Here is a 15,260-nt window from a genome sequence, read left to right on the forward strand (position 1 = left end):
GGCGTTTTCGACAACAGTTTTTAACACACGATGGGTCCCTTGCAAGAAAACCATACACAGGTTGTACGATTAATTTGTACAGGAAGGAACAGTATTGGAAGCGAAGCGACCTCGGCTTAAGCCTGTTTGTTCGCCGGAAAATATTGAAGCGGTAGGAGTTGCTGTACAGAGAAGTCCCGGGAAAACGTGTAGAAAGGCAGCAGTACAACTGGGAATATCCAGACGCTCCGTTCAACGCATTCTTAAAAGTGATCCCCATATGTACCCATACAAGATGACCTGTGCACAGAAGCTCACTGAAAAAAAGCAGCAGAGACTACTGTTTGCTCAATGGGAGGAGGATAGGGAAGAAACTCTCAACAACGTTTGGTTTTCAGACAGGCGCATTTTCATTTAGACGGTGTGGTTAACAAACAAAATGTACGCTTTTGGGCCACTGAAAACCCACAAGTGCTTCATGAACGACAACATTATGCTCCGAGGATTACAGCGTGGGCAGCAGTTTCCAGTCACGGACTTATTGGCCCCTTTTCTTGAAGAAACTGTGAACAGCGAGCGTTATTTGAGCATGCTTCGCAATAGCTTCATTCCACAGCTTCTTGCTACTGCCTTGCCCTTCAACACGCAGTGGTTCATGCAAGATGGAGCAAGGCCACATACTGCAAACACTGTGTTGGAGTCTTTACACGAGCATTTCGACAAGTGGATCATTTCACTCAGGTTTCCAGGTCGCTTCAATGACGGACAAAATTGGCCCCCCAATAGCGCAGACCTCAATCCATGTGACTTTTTTCTTTGGGGGTACCTAAAGGAAAAAATTTTCCCGAAACGTCCACGTGATTTAATGGAGCTCAGAAGACTTATTCTTCAAGCTTGCAGTGAAATTACGGAAGACATGTGTCGTAGGGAATCACTAACTTCAGTGTTCGTTTGAAGGAAGTTAGGAAACGAAATGGTGGACATATTGAGCATGTGCTGAGTTAGAACGAATCTCCATGCACGGCCCTTCATTGTAGTGTATGTTCCCTTCAGATTGTATTGACAATAAAGTTTATATTCAAAATCAAAATGGTAACACATTTCGTGCGCCACCCTGTAATATTCTTGTAGTCCTCACGTCACCCGCACGCACCACGAGTAATCCAGTTATAGAAGACTGTAGTCCGTTGTAACGGGACATAGCATTATCTTTCCGTAGCAGTAGTTGTCGACACCAGTATTATTTTTCGAATTTTGGGTAGGTCAATACTATCTCAGTTCATTTTCTGAAGACGTTAATGTACTTTTATGCACGGTATATTTAATGGTTCAAATGGCTCTAAGCACTATGGGACTGAACATCTAAGGTTATCAGTCCCCTAGACTTAGAACTACTTAAACCTAACTAACCGAAGGACATCACACATCCATCCCCGAGGCAGGATTCGAACCTGCGACCGCAGCAGGAGTGCGGTTCGGGACTGAAGCGCCTAGAACCGCTCGCTCACAGCGGCCGGCTGTTATATTTCAAACTAAAATTTATGAAAAGGAATTACTTCAAAAATTATTTAAGCTTCGATTTTATAATCGATAAGCACTAGTTCTGAATGTACAGGTTTTTTAAAGAAAACATTTGAAATTATAAATTGTCACACTTAGGATTTCTATTATTAATTCCGCAATCCTGTACTATTTACTACATTTATTTCTGGATTCATTTATGAAATAATAATCGAAATTAATAAAGTAACGGAAACTAGTAGAAATTGATTTCTTAATAAAATTTGTAAACGCTTTGGAATATTGTTATTTCCGCAGAGTGAGAAAGTCGTAAACTTGTGTATGATGTGAACGGATGTATTTTTGTATTTTTGTGCGAGCAATGTAATTTCGGCTTTGTTAATGTGGAAAATCAAAATGCCATATGATATACTAAAATGTAAGAATACGTACAAAAATGCTGCAACAACAATCTTCAGATTTTTTAGTTCAAATCAGCCGTGAGGACCTGATGTGCGATTTTTAGCTTCAAGAAGAACTGGAGCCATATCAACATGGCAAGCTAAGTAAACTTGAAAGTTTATTGTAACCTTCACTCCTCTCAAATCTTCGTAAAAGACGTCCCGTGCTAAGTACTTGGACTAGACATTGTTTAATGTGTACAATAGATAAGAGTAGAAAGGAGGCGGGAGATTACACCGTGTAGATATGGCTCAAGTCTCCCATGTTCTACGCTATGCCACGAAACAATTTTGATAGATATCCTACAACTACGTTTCGTGCGACGACCGTAATTTCATTGAGTAACTCGTGTCTGAATACAGCTATGCACCGTGCGGATTCCAACGCGACTACAGGCGGCGCTTTAACGACGCAGGTTAAGCGGGAACGCACACACAGCAGCGCCGCTGTAGACGGCTGCCATCTAGCGGATCGGGAAGGAAACCCGGGCAGCGAACGGCAGGGAGGGGGGAACGGGAACAGACAACGTGAATCTCTTCTCCTCTTCCGGGAACGGGCCGGTAGCGCCGTAAAAAAAGAAGGAGAGGGGGACTGGAGGGGGAAAACAAAAAAAGCCCCGCCATCTGAGCACTGCGCGCAAAACGAAATTACCCCAAACGCGAGGCAATATCTACCGGGCGAACAGAAAGGGGTCTGCGAAATCGCTTTACCAGCGTCTCTTATTTCACTGTTGCGAGTGAGTGAGTCGACTCACCCGCTGGGCTACGTTCTCAGCGACGATCTATCGGCCCGCGCACGCAGCCGCGATACCGGAATGACGTCACTTTGCGGAATGTTACTCGCTGTTACTCCATCGGTAAGGGCAGATTCAACAGGCTCGGCTTGCTGCATTCACGTCAGACTCAATCTCCAACGTAAGCGGTTGAGTAAAATGAAGTAGTGATAGGGTTTTCAATTTAAGCAGCAACAAGCCAAAAGTTTATTTAACTGAAACCATTACCGGTTTCAGATTTATTACAAATCCGTATTGAGATGGCTCTTAACACCTTTTCTTTCTTTCCTGTTGGGGCCTCGTTTTGTGTTCGTTAGTAGTGTGGTGCACAAACAAAAGATTTTTCGTTCACTATTCGCTAAAGGTTTTTTCATACCGACTTTCGCAGAAACATTCATGAAATGATTTTTGCGTTATTAAAGCATTAAATGAGAACTTACGTGGTGGAAGTTTCTGTGTGAGGAATTCGTCCTGTGTTTGTGTTTTGAATTATAAAGTTAAAGCATTTTTGCACATGCAGTATAAAAGTGCTGCTTGGTTCCCTATAAATTGCTATAATGTTTATGTTTAATGACAGCTGACGATCGATGTCTAATAAATATGAAAAGTAATGGTTTCAGTTAACTAACATTTTCAAACTGTCTGGTTGCTGCTTAATTGTTTTTTAGTCTTCTGTTGGCTTGATGCGTTCCGCCACGGTTGCCTCTCCTGTCCCACCCTATTCATCTGAGAGTAGCAATTGCAACCTACGTCCTCAATTATTTGCTGGATGTATTCCAGTCTATGTTTTCCTCTACAGTTTTTATCTTCTGCAACTCCATCCAGTAGCATGAAAGTTATTCCCTGATGTCTTAACAGATGTCCTCTCACCCTGTCCCTTCTTCTTGTTAGTGTTTTCCACATATGCCTTTCCTCGCCTATTCTCCTTAGAACCTCCTTGACACAGTGGTTACGGTTACTACAAGCCACACCACAAGGTGGGAAATGGGGCCAAATTTCTAGTAGTTTACTGTCGAGTTGAGATTTTCACAAATGTTTTATCCGTATCTTACAGAAACTAGCAGTACGGCAATAAACAACCTTTTAAAACACGCCGCTAACGCCAATCAAAGTAATTTATAGCAATACAACAATTTAAAAAATTAAAAAAAAATTAAACGGGTCTCAGCAAACACACGATTAATGGCAATAAAAGAAATTTAAAAAATTGGAGGAAATTAAAAAATTTTTAAACAAAAGTGTCCTGGAATATCATTAGAACATAACAGATATGAGGGACCCGTGTAAGGCGGCCACAAAACACCCACTCAGGGATGCTCAGGCTAGACAGAATACTGACCTATTTAAATACGCCCGTAAACACAATTGCCACTCTCAGGCTGGTCATTGCACCGACTTTTAGCCAGCGAAAACTTGTTATAGGATGGCTTAACTTGCTGACAGAATTAGAGCTAACCTCGTGCAGGGAAACATTACACCACACAGTCCTGAATGAGCGACCACACGATCAACCAACAAGAAGCGTGAATTTACTCAAAACCCACGACAGAATAGCGAAACAATTAAACTGCCAAAACTGCACCTCCCATCGGACAGTAACGAGAGGAGGAGGAATGATCACTGTCTTCAATTACACTGGTGCCAGGGAGATGAAACCCGGTCGCCGGAGGCCACAAGGCAGAAGAGAAGCTGGTTACACAAAATTATTACTTAATGATTAATCCTTGCAATTATGCTCGAACAGGCAGTACACGACCTCCGATGGCAAGGATCCACACATCCGACCGCGCACGCGTCGCCAGCGTACCCAACACGCCACGGTCACGCGACAACACGCTCTGTCACCGGAATCCACGTCTTCTCTGCAACGTTGACGGGTAGTGACCGCTCCATCATGTGGTATCTCCTTTTTAAACTCCAGTGTTGAAACGGAGGATTTAAAGAAGCTTGTTAACGTCCCACCAAGGCGAAATCAACAGCAACTACTCGTGGGGCGATTCTGTATACAACCAACACGCGGGGAGCTCTTCTGTCAACTCGACCTGCTCGTTACACACCACCGACATACATCACGTGGCGACTCGGTACAGCCGACCACGCCTTCTTCGCGCTGGAGAGCCACACTGCCTTCCCGTGTCCACCACACTCCTTGCGCGCAACGCCCTTACTTCCACACCACCACACGAGGTTATACCGGTCAAAGACCTCACTTCCTCCATAGCAGTTTCCCGGAAACAAAAACGCAGATATCGATAGCAGAGGGAAACGACAACCAAGCAGCCACTTAATGACAGATAACATATCAAACAAACATGTCAGGGGAAGAAAAGGAAAACCAATGCAATCTAAACACAAGGTGTAGCACGAGTCGACACACGGCTCACTCCTCATTTCTGAACGTATCATTTATTTTCAACATTCTTCTGTAACACCACATGTCAAATGGTTCGATTTTCTTCTGTTCCGGTTTTCCCACAGTCCATATTTCACTACCATACAATGCTGTGCTCGAAACGTACATTCTCAGAAATTTCCTCCTCGAATTAAGGCATATGTTTGATGCTAGCAGAGTTCACTTGGACAGAAATGCCCTTTTTGCCAGTGCTAGTCTGCTTTTGATGTCTTCCTTGCTCCTGCCGTCGTGGATTGTTTTCCTGCTTAAATTATATATCTCATAACTGCCTATCCCCGATGTTATTCAATCTGTATATTGAGCATGCAGTAAAGGAAACAAAAAAAAATTCAGAGTAGGAATTAAAATCTATGGAGAAGAAATAAAAACTTTGAGATTCGCCGATGACATTGTAATTCTGTCAGGGACAGCAAAGGACCTGGAAGAGCAGCTGAACGAAATGGACAGCGTCTTGAAAGGAGGATATAAGATGAACATCAACAAAAGCAAAACGAGGATAATGGAATGTAGTCGAATTAATTCGGGTGATGCAAAGGGTATTAGATTATGAGATGGGATGCTTAAAGTAGTAAATGAGTTTTGCTATTTGGGGAGCAAAATAACTGATAATGGTCGAATTAGAGAGGATATAAAATGTAGCTGGCAATGGCAAGGAAAGCGTTTCTGAAAAAGAGGAATTTGTTAACATCGAGTATAGATTTAAGTGTCAGGAAGTCGTTCTGAAAGTATTTGTATGGAGGGTAGCCATGTATGGATGTGAAACGTGGACGATAAATAGTTTGGACAAGAAGAGAATAGAAGCTTTCGAAATGTGGTGCTACAGAAGAATGCTGAAGACTAGATGGGTAGATCACATAACTAATGAGGAGGTCACAAAATTCAGAGACCGTGAATAGTTACAATTGAAAGAAAACAGTCCTCGATCACTATTTTTAACGAATTAACCGGGTTTCAACACTCCTAGGAGTGTCTTCCTCAGAATTTAAATCAAAGAATGGTCTATAACATGGTCACAGAATTATGACTAAAAACGCATAATACGGAGTATAAGTACAGAATCATCGTGAAAGAGTGGCAGTACTTATACGTCATTTATAAAATAATGAATATGCCAAGAGGGCATTAGTCACAAAGATATTTAAGGTAAAAAATTGTGATGGCTGGCCACTAAGGGCTGCTCGTTACTTACGCGGTTACAGGTTGCAAACGGAAGAAGGCATGGCGCCATATCTGGAGTGAAGACTACAACAACAACAACGCAACTGCACTATAGCCACGTCCCTCAACATGTCAGATTTTGACAACACAGCGAAAATTAAATAATATTTCCAACAAACGGAATTACCCTTCTTTAATACAAGTAACACCACCCATGATTATTTGAAGAATCGAACTGCTATGCAGAAAAAACGTCTTCAAATGTCTAAATCGTTTACGAATGAGTTTGTTGGAAACCACCAAGAGCTCTCATTATTATTAAACACGGGTGAGTAGAGTTTGGGTAATCTGCTCTCCGTCTTAGGGAAAGCATCAATGTTCAGAACTCTGTGTCGTACAATGATATATTTTTTTTTTTAGATATGTTCAGTGGTATTTGTGAGTAGTGTCTGCAAAGTGAGTTGCTAAGAGATTTAGTCAGAAAACGTAATAAATTAAAACGCCCTGCGTGTTGCTGAAGTTTTACTATTTGGTCCGCGAAAATGTAGCAAGCGAAGGACTTTCTACATTTCATTACTTTATGGGAGAGTCAGTGACAAAAAGTATAGAAAAGTTTTGAAATTATATCTGAGTTTCGTTGGGAGTGTTTCTTGGAAGTCGTTAAGCTCTCTCTTCCCCTGACACTGGATGAATATAATCTGGCTAATTTTCGTCCTGTGAGCGACACTGACGCAAGACATACTCACACTTTCTAACTGTAACGATTATTGTATTTAGCCTTTAACGTAAGATCGCACTTCTTAAAGAGTAGGTTATGGCAGCATTTTAAAATTTTAAATACGGTCAATAGTCACATGAAATACTGGAAATGAAGCGGTTAAATAGGTAATATGTAACTGTGAATTTAGTAATACACAGATGCTCAGTGGTAGCACCTGGAGGCAAGTCTGACTTTTTCCTATCGTTTAATAATACTACAAAACACACACACTCTCTCTCTCTCTCTCTCTCTCCCTGCAGACCAGTGGTTCTCAAAGTGCGCGCCAGGGCGCACTGGTGTGCCCTAGAACATTTATGGGTGCGCCCTGTAATATTTTAGGAAAACTTATGGTCAAATATGAAAGAAGGTATAGTACTCAATTTTATTCATTTCACGATAGGTATAATACGGAACGAGTCCTTACGTTTTGTCGAATAGTTCAGTTTGGTTAAGGAAAAAAGGTGGCTTATTCTCCTTGTAGTGTCGACAGTATTCGGAACGTTTCATGCGGGCTAGCTTCTCTCTTCCATTGCTGATAGTCTTAGCTATTTAACAGCAGCGGCTGTTTGGGAAATGGGCAAAGGTATTTTAAAGTAGTGACTGATGAGAAAGCCATTGCTGGCCCATTGATGTCATCCCTTGCACCACCGAGAAGTATAAGGACTTCCAGGGAAAGTGTAATTCGCAGTGTGGCGAGAAAAACAATCATTCGGATGGCAGACTGCTGCAGTCTGAAGAAACAGAATGGTAAGATAATTGGCACATAGCTACAGTCATAACAATATGCAGTGGTGGGAGTGATTAATTCATTTAATAATGAATGTATCAATAAAAATAACACTTTATCCATGGTAAAGTTTGGTGTGGCCAACACAGTAACTTACGTGATATGTTGTAAAAAACTTGCAGTCCAAGACGGCAACCATCGAGTGCAAGTTTCTTACAACATAATGCTTCATGGTCATTCATAACTAAAAATGCCTCAAATGGCATTTTCTTCAACTCCTTGTCCTAGAACATTACAACAGCCTTACCTTAATTTCACAATTTTTGATAGAAATAATGCGAGATTTTAAACATGGCTGAAACAGCAACTGTTGAAATTCTTCACGGTAAATGATGACATCCAAAACAGTTGCAGGATAAAGATTTATTAAAATTCTTGACCAAGGTTTCGGTATATATAAACATACCTTCATCAGAAGTAAAAAATCTAAAATTACATCCTGCAATGGAGATAAAGGATGCAGGATAAAGATTTATTAAAATTCTTGACCAAGGTTTCGGTATATATAAACATACCTTCATCAGAAGTAAAAAATCTAAAATTACATCCTGCAGTGGAGATTAATAAAATGTCTTAATTACTGACGACGCCTTTGGCACAATTGTTTTATTAATCTCCATTGCAGGATGTAATTTTAGATTTTTTACTTCTGATGAAGGTATGTTATATACCGAAACCTTGGTCAAGAATTTTAATAAATCTTTATCCTGCGACTGTTTTGGCTGTCATCATTTGCCGTGGAGAAATAATGCGCTTTTAGTGAACGCTTTTTACTTTTGTGTTTAAAATGTAACTATCTTAGTAGCTGGTCCGTAGCAGGAGCACAGTCATCCGTGGATGACTAGCACTGGTCGTGAAAGTTTCCTAACCATTCTCCCTCTCACCACACTTAGCCCTGTAGGCGCCGTGCAAATTATTTTCGCCCGCCTCGTTCCGTGCCTTCTTTCCGTAACCAAACGGTACGACACTTGTGTCTCTCTTAAAGTTTGTAGATAAATATTGAGTTAATCTACAGTGTTGTCAAGCGTTAATGGATTTCTGGTCAGATCCAAACGTTCAGAATCAGGGGAAAACGGTGAAAAAATATTTGACGACTAACGGATTTTTCCGACAGAAACTCCTACGGATATTATCTGATCGTGTCGTGCTTTTGTTTCGCAGTTGATTTCCCTATGGACGTTTTTCTTTTATGATGGTAGCCATGCTGAAATTGAGCCTTGCGCGCTATGCAGGTGATCACAACTCGTCCACAGAATTCGGAAGGTTTCCTGTCGTTTCCAATTATTCCAAAACTATTCCACCAAAACTCCGCGCGGCGCTGCAACAGCACGTAGGAATTGAATTTCACATTATTATTATTGACCATTATGACCTATTTAGGTACCGCGACAGTGTATCAAAAAATTATAAATAACATCCGCAACCAGTCACTTTTTAATAATATTTTATTGAAATGCGTACGTTTCTGTTGTCAGTAAAATATTATTGAAAAGAGAAACTGGGAAAGGAAATTTTCTGTGACAGCTGCTTATTGTTTGACCTCGAGCTGTTCGTGACTGAAAGAATTTCATTTCATGTTCTTTGCTAGAGATGAGTGGCACATGTGAAATGATCGTCACTGTTCTTGAAGCCGTGCTACTTCTGAACGTCATTTCCATTATAGTTTAGTGGTCCAGCGCATTCGTGACAGAAGCTTCCATCAAGCTTAACGGAACTTGAAAATTATCGTTGGCGCACTGTTAACCCATGGAGGCACAAGAATCCACGCCCAGAAGGAAAACGAGTTTCCATTGTGCGCTTGACGTTATCGCAGAGCTTTCAGATGGTATGTCAGTGAGGTGTTGTTAGCGTACGTTGGACCCGTGATTTGTGTACTGCGTACTGCTTATTTTCAAAGCGTTAGAATTGAATCTTATACGCAAAATACAATCGAATAAAATGGAAAGATTTCTGAAAAACAAGCATGCCGTCGATATATCCGATTCTGGAAGTGAACAAACGCTAAGTGCAAGTAAAAAAGCAAAACAGCAGTCTACTCGTAAATACAATGAAAGCTACTTAAGCTATGGTTTCACTCGGACCGGGAGTGAAGATTATCCTTTCCCACTATGCTCGGTACGTGGGTATAAAATGGCAAATACATCTCTGCTTCCTAATAAACTGAACAACCATTTTAAAACAATGATTTCACTTTTGCAAACCTGTGAGCTATTTCAAGAGATTGTCTAAACAGCAAACAAGGGCAGAAAATTCTTTTAAACGTGTAATGTCTGTTTCTGATAACACTCTAATCGCTTCCTACCAAATCTATGAACTAATAGCTAAGAGTATGAAAGCTCATACTATAGATAAGTCACTCATTTTGCGGACTTGCAACAAAATGGCCATGACGATGTTAGGAAATGAAGCAGCTATGAAAACAAGCAAGATTCCTTTGTCGAATGATACAGTTCAAATGCGTATTATAGAAATGTCTACTGATATTGAGAAAAATGTGTTCAGTAATAAACACAAACACTCAAACTTTGCATTGCAAGCCACTCTTAGCATTTGTCCATTTCAGTTTCCTTTTTGAAATGAATTAAGTGTGTCTATTAAAGGTGAGGACGTTTTTAACATTTTAAATGATTATCTTAATAAATGACAAAAGGTAGGCTGTGTTAAGGGCCTTAATTCTTTTGTAAAAAACAAAATGAAGATGTTATCGTAACTCACTGCTTTCTTCATAAGGAGGCCTTAATAGCAAAAACATTGTGAGAAAAACTGAGAGAAGTCTTAGAGCAATTTGTTCAGATGGTAAATTTTATTTAAATAAGACTTGTCACAACCCGTTTATTCAAAAAACTTTGTATCGATATGGAGTCAGGACATAGACATTTTTTGCAACCCCCGTCGGAGTGAATTTTGGATTGCCAGATTGCAGTATTTGGAGGCTATATTTCAGCAGTTCAATATTTTGAACAATAGTATGCAAGGGAAAGAAGAAAATATCCTCACATGCACCGACAAAATTAAAGCGTTTCACAGAAAACTACGAATATGGAATAGAAAAGCTGTTCAAGGTAACTTGGCAATGTTCCCGTTGGTAAGTAGAACGTGCATAAATGAAATACTTCCAGTAGTAGTAGATCATTTCATAAGTTTATAAGAAAACTGAGTTCATATTTTCCATCGCTCAACACTGAACAGTACGACTGGATTTGAAACCCATTCATAGAGACTTCAGGTGATTTCGGCTTAACATTAACAGAAGAAATAGAACTGGCAGCTATGTCTATGATCAAGGATTGATGATGAAGCATAAGGAATTGTCTCTTTAAGCCTTTCAGATTTCTATAAAAGAAGAATAAGTGTCGATATCTAAAAAGGGGTTGAACATTTTACTTCAATTTTCGATGTCATATTTATGTGAATTAGGATTTTCTGCCCTCACCACAATTAAATGTAAAAAGAGAGGATCTCTTCAATGTATTGACGAGGAAATGAGAGTTTTCTTTCAAGTGTATCTCCAAACATTGAAGAAATCGCGAGGACACATCAGACTCATGTTCTTCATAAACGCTAGAAAGGGTAGACGTAAGGTACGTTTCATTGGTATTGCATTGTTACTATTCTCTAAAATTTGAATTAATCGTTAGTTTTATTGCATTTTTTCATTGCAAAACGTTTCATTTAATAGTTACTCTTGCCTTTCGTCATGACAGGGGTGGAGGCAACACGGCGCTCGGCCGTCGCATTTGGCTAACAATTGCGCTTCATGAATCTCTCACATTTTTTACACAAAAATAAATTATTTGTTCATATTGTAATAATGTATGCTTCTTATCAATATCAGTTGATTTTTCTGTAGTCTGAACGTGAAATTCAAAATAAAATAGTTGTTACATTATCACAGTATTTATTTCCTGTATTAACTGTTGTAAAATATTCCTCAGAAATGTGTATATAGTTATTTGCAACTTTTTAAATGCCCCCAAAGTTCAAAAAGTTTTAGAACCACTGCTCTAGACAATATTCGCTGTTCAGAGCTGTAATTAATATTTCTTGTCTGGTGCATCTGCTCCGTCTTACGATAGATATCTACCGTCGTTCTCCACTTTCCTCTATCCTGTGCTCCTGCTCTTCTAGTAACTTCTTCCTTTTTTAATGCCACCCATCATTTCCAGTGTTCTTCTGCCTCCCCTCTCTCACCAGCAGTGTTCCCTTGGACGACTGCTCGATGCAGCCAGATATCCCAGTCCAGATGACTCCCGCGTTCTTATCATCTCCCCTAAGTTTTCTTTCCCAGCTACTCTTGGAACTGTTCTTTCATCCTCATTTTGTCAGTACACTTCACTTCTAAAATTTTTGTTCGCAACCACACTTAAAAAGTATGGAAGTATTCTTCCTTTTTCTTTTCGATTCACCGTGCTTCTCTTCCACACAGTATTAATGTCACGTGAACAAAAACCGCAATGTGCCCATTGCTGTCACGGTCATTATACACCCAGGCACCTAGATTACAGTCTGAGCCAAAGGATACTTCGGGTGCTACTGTTACTTTCCCCTTTCCTGTTCAGTTCGCTTAATGGTGTGTGTTAAGAAAGACTGTGCGTAAGCTTCTGTACGAGCTATGATTTCTTGCATTTTTCTCATTGTGCTGAATTCTGAGATATATGTAGGGGGAATAAAACGGTACTAAAAATTATAAGTATCTGCGATGTGTGACGATGTAGGTGATACAGATGAGCCAAAATATTAGGACATTAGGACCATCTTCTGAGTATCGTGTAAGCCCACCTTTTGAAAGCAATACGGTAGTGATTATGTGCAGCGTGATTCGGTTAAGTCCTTGGTAGTTTTCCAAAGGTATGTTCCACCTTATCTCTACGTACAGGTCATGCAACCCCCGCAAATTATGAACTGGTGATCTGTGGGCATGTAACTGGCTTCTGATAGTGTCCAAGATCCGTTGCATCGTGATCAGATCAGGCGAAATTTGGACCAACATATGCACGTAAGTTAAGTATCACACTCTTCAAACTACTGTAGTCCGATTGTGGCCGTGTGAAGCGGACAGTTATCCTGGTCGAAGATGCCATCTCCGTCTAGGAATACGTCAAGCATGAGGGGATGCTAGTGGTCCGCTGTAATCTTCACATAGTCCACAGCTATCATAGTGCGTTTGTTAACTACCGCAGGTTATTTAATGCAAAAACCCATCTTCAACAATGGGTGTTGAACGATATGTTCAAATACTCTTGTGTCCGCACCAGCATCGTACTGTGTTGTCACATCTGCCACACATCAGCACCTATCCCGCCTTACACAGTGGGCAAGCCTGCGACTTCTCACGTTTATGATGTGGGTGGATGTCCAGCGCCTTGTTGTCTACTGGCAGTTTAACCGTCCTGCGACCAATTTGCGTATATGCTCAGGACAGTATGAAGTATCATGCAGTACGAGAGAAAGCAGCGTGACTTGACGTGACGGTGCTAGAGAGAGAGACAAAGATATTCTTTATTACTCTGTGGCGGTTAGCGCTCAGATAATTATTCTTAGTGTAGGAAGGCCTTGTTCTTGTTAAGAAGTAATTAATTAAGAGTTTTCATTCTTGTAGAAATCGAAGCCATTGCGAGATTTTGAAGGAAATTGTATTATATATCTGTATATAAGCCAGTGAACAGATAATTCATGTTACGAGAAGAATTTCATTGACGCAAAAGGCAATAAAAGATTGTTCATTTCAAGAAGGTACGTGTTTATTCCTCAACTCACGTGTACTTCAACTATGATCTATTAATGAATACCAGCTCGAGAATATTTCCGACGGGAGCGTTCAGTTCTAATTAAATAGTTTAATGCTTACTTCGGAAAAGGAGTAATTTCACGGATCATTTACATCCAACAGGGTTGGACATCTCTAAGAACAGAAAGCAAATCTGATTGCTATGCAACAGAGCGCAGACGAATATTTCTCCGCAACTCTGATTAATACTTTCAGCTTCAATACAGCGTCTGTAGCAGCTGGAGCAGATCGCTACAACATCGGAAGCATGTAGTGTGAAAGCAGTTCCACACATCGCCCTGTATCAAACCAACGGTGTGGGTATTCAACACAACAGAGCATACACAGTCACTCATACGTATAAAGGCAAACAGAAAGTGGTGTGGGAAACATATATAGAGAGACACTCACTCAATATAAGTGCTCATCAGAGTGAATTTATAACAATAGTACGCGAACAGCCGATCTGCTTTGTAGCTTCCGAGATACTGGTTCCCAAGCGCCGGACCATAACAATCTGCCCTTTGCCAAAGTCGCTTATATCATTGGATTTCGCCATTTGCGGTCCGTATAGCAGCTGTACACTATTCCCCACTCGACACTTCTCCACCTATAGGCTGTCCTTGCGGCACCACGTGACCGCATGGTCAAATGAAAGCACTCTGGGTCTCGGAGGTCAGTGGTCATAAACTTTTGTCAACACTGTGGGGTATCGTCAGTGATGCTTCTTTCATTAAACCTGGTAGGAGTTACGTGCGCATATGGCGTCAAAGAAAATTCCGAACGACTGAACCACTTGTGACGAGGTATGGACGATCTTTCGGCCCTTAAATTGTCAGAGGATTGTACAGGATTGGGCGACAGTGCTGTATGTCTCCTTTGAGAATGAAAACGGATCTAGTCCTTGCAGTACAAGACATCTCAAACTGGTCATTTCATAATATGTACACTCATCGTAATACACTCTAACACAAAAAACGACACAGCGCGAAGGAATTGTCCGAATGGCACGGAAATCGACAGATATGATTGAGGCGTGCTGCGGCTCAAACTGGTGCTGTTTGAAGGTTTCCTTCCTCTGTTGGAGGCCAGACCGTATCGTTTAGTTGGCATGGTTGCGGTTGTTTGTCTTCTTCTCGTGTTGACTGGCGCTACTTGGTTTCGCAAACGTTGCCTGTCCGCTAGTGGCAGCAGCAGCGGTTATCAAAATGTAGTTGTTGTTCTTCCGGGTAGGTCAGTGACGAGTTCGGTTGGGGACACCGGAGGAGCCACGAATGCAGTCTGATAACACGCCGGGACCGCTGGCGGCATGCATACATTGCCGGATGGAAGGACTGTGGTCGCGAAGGTACACGACCTAGTCGTCAACCGGATCGAACAAGCCTTAGGCTGAGTGGATTTTAATCCAGGTAGTGAAACCTCCACCATTGTGATATCTCCCGATTCTCCAGGGACTTGGGTTCGTGTTGCTGCTCGCAGTGTCGCCGTGACGAAGAGCAGCGAGTGGAGTACTTGGGGAAGGCGGATCTAATTAGCTTTCCTCGATTTCTTGTTACTAATTGCTGCATTCTATGTGTTACTGTTTGTTAAGTTCAACCAGCGGTATTTTTCCTGCCTGGTGGCCGCTAACGCCCCAGTTACCTGCCCTGTAGGTTAGTGTAT

This window comes from Schistocerca piceifrons, chromosome 3 (genome assembly GCF_021461385.2).
Source record: "Schistocerca piceifrons isolate TAMUIC-IGC-003096 chromosome 3, iqSchPice1.1, whole genome shotgun sequence".
In the NCBI taxonomy this organism is placed as follows: domain Eukaryota; kingdom Metazoa; phylum Arthropoda; class Insecta; order Orthoptera; family Acrididae; genus Schistocerca; species Schistocerca piceifrons.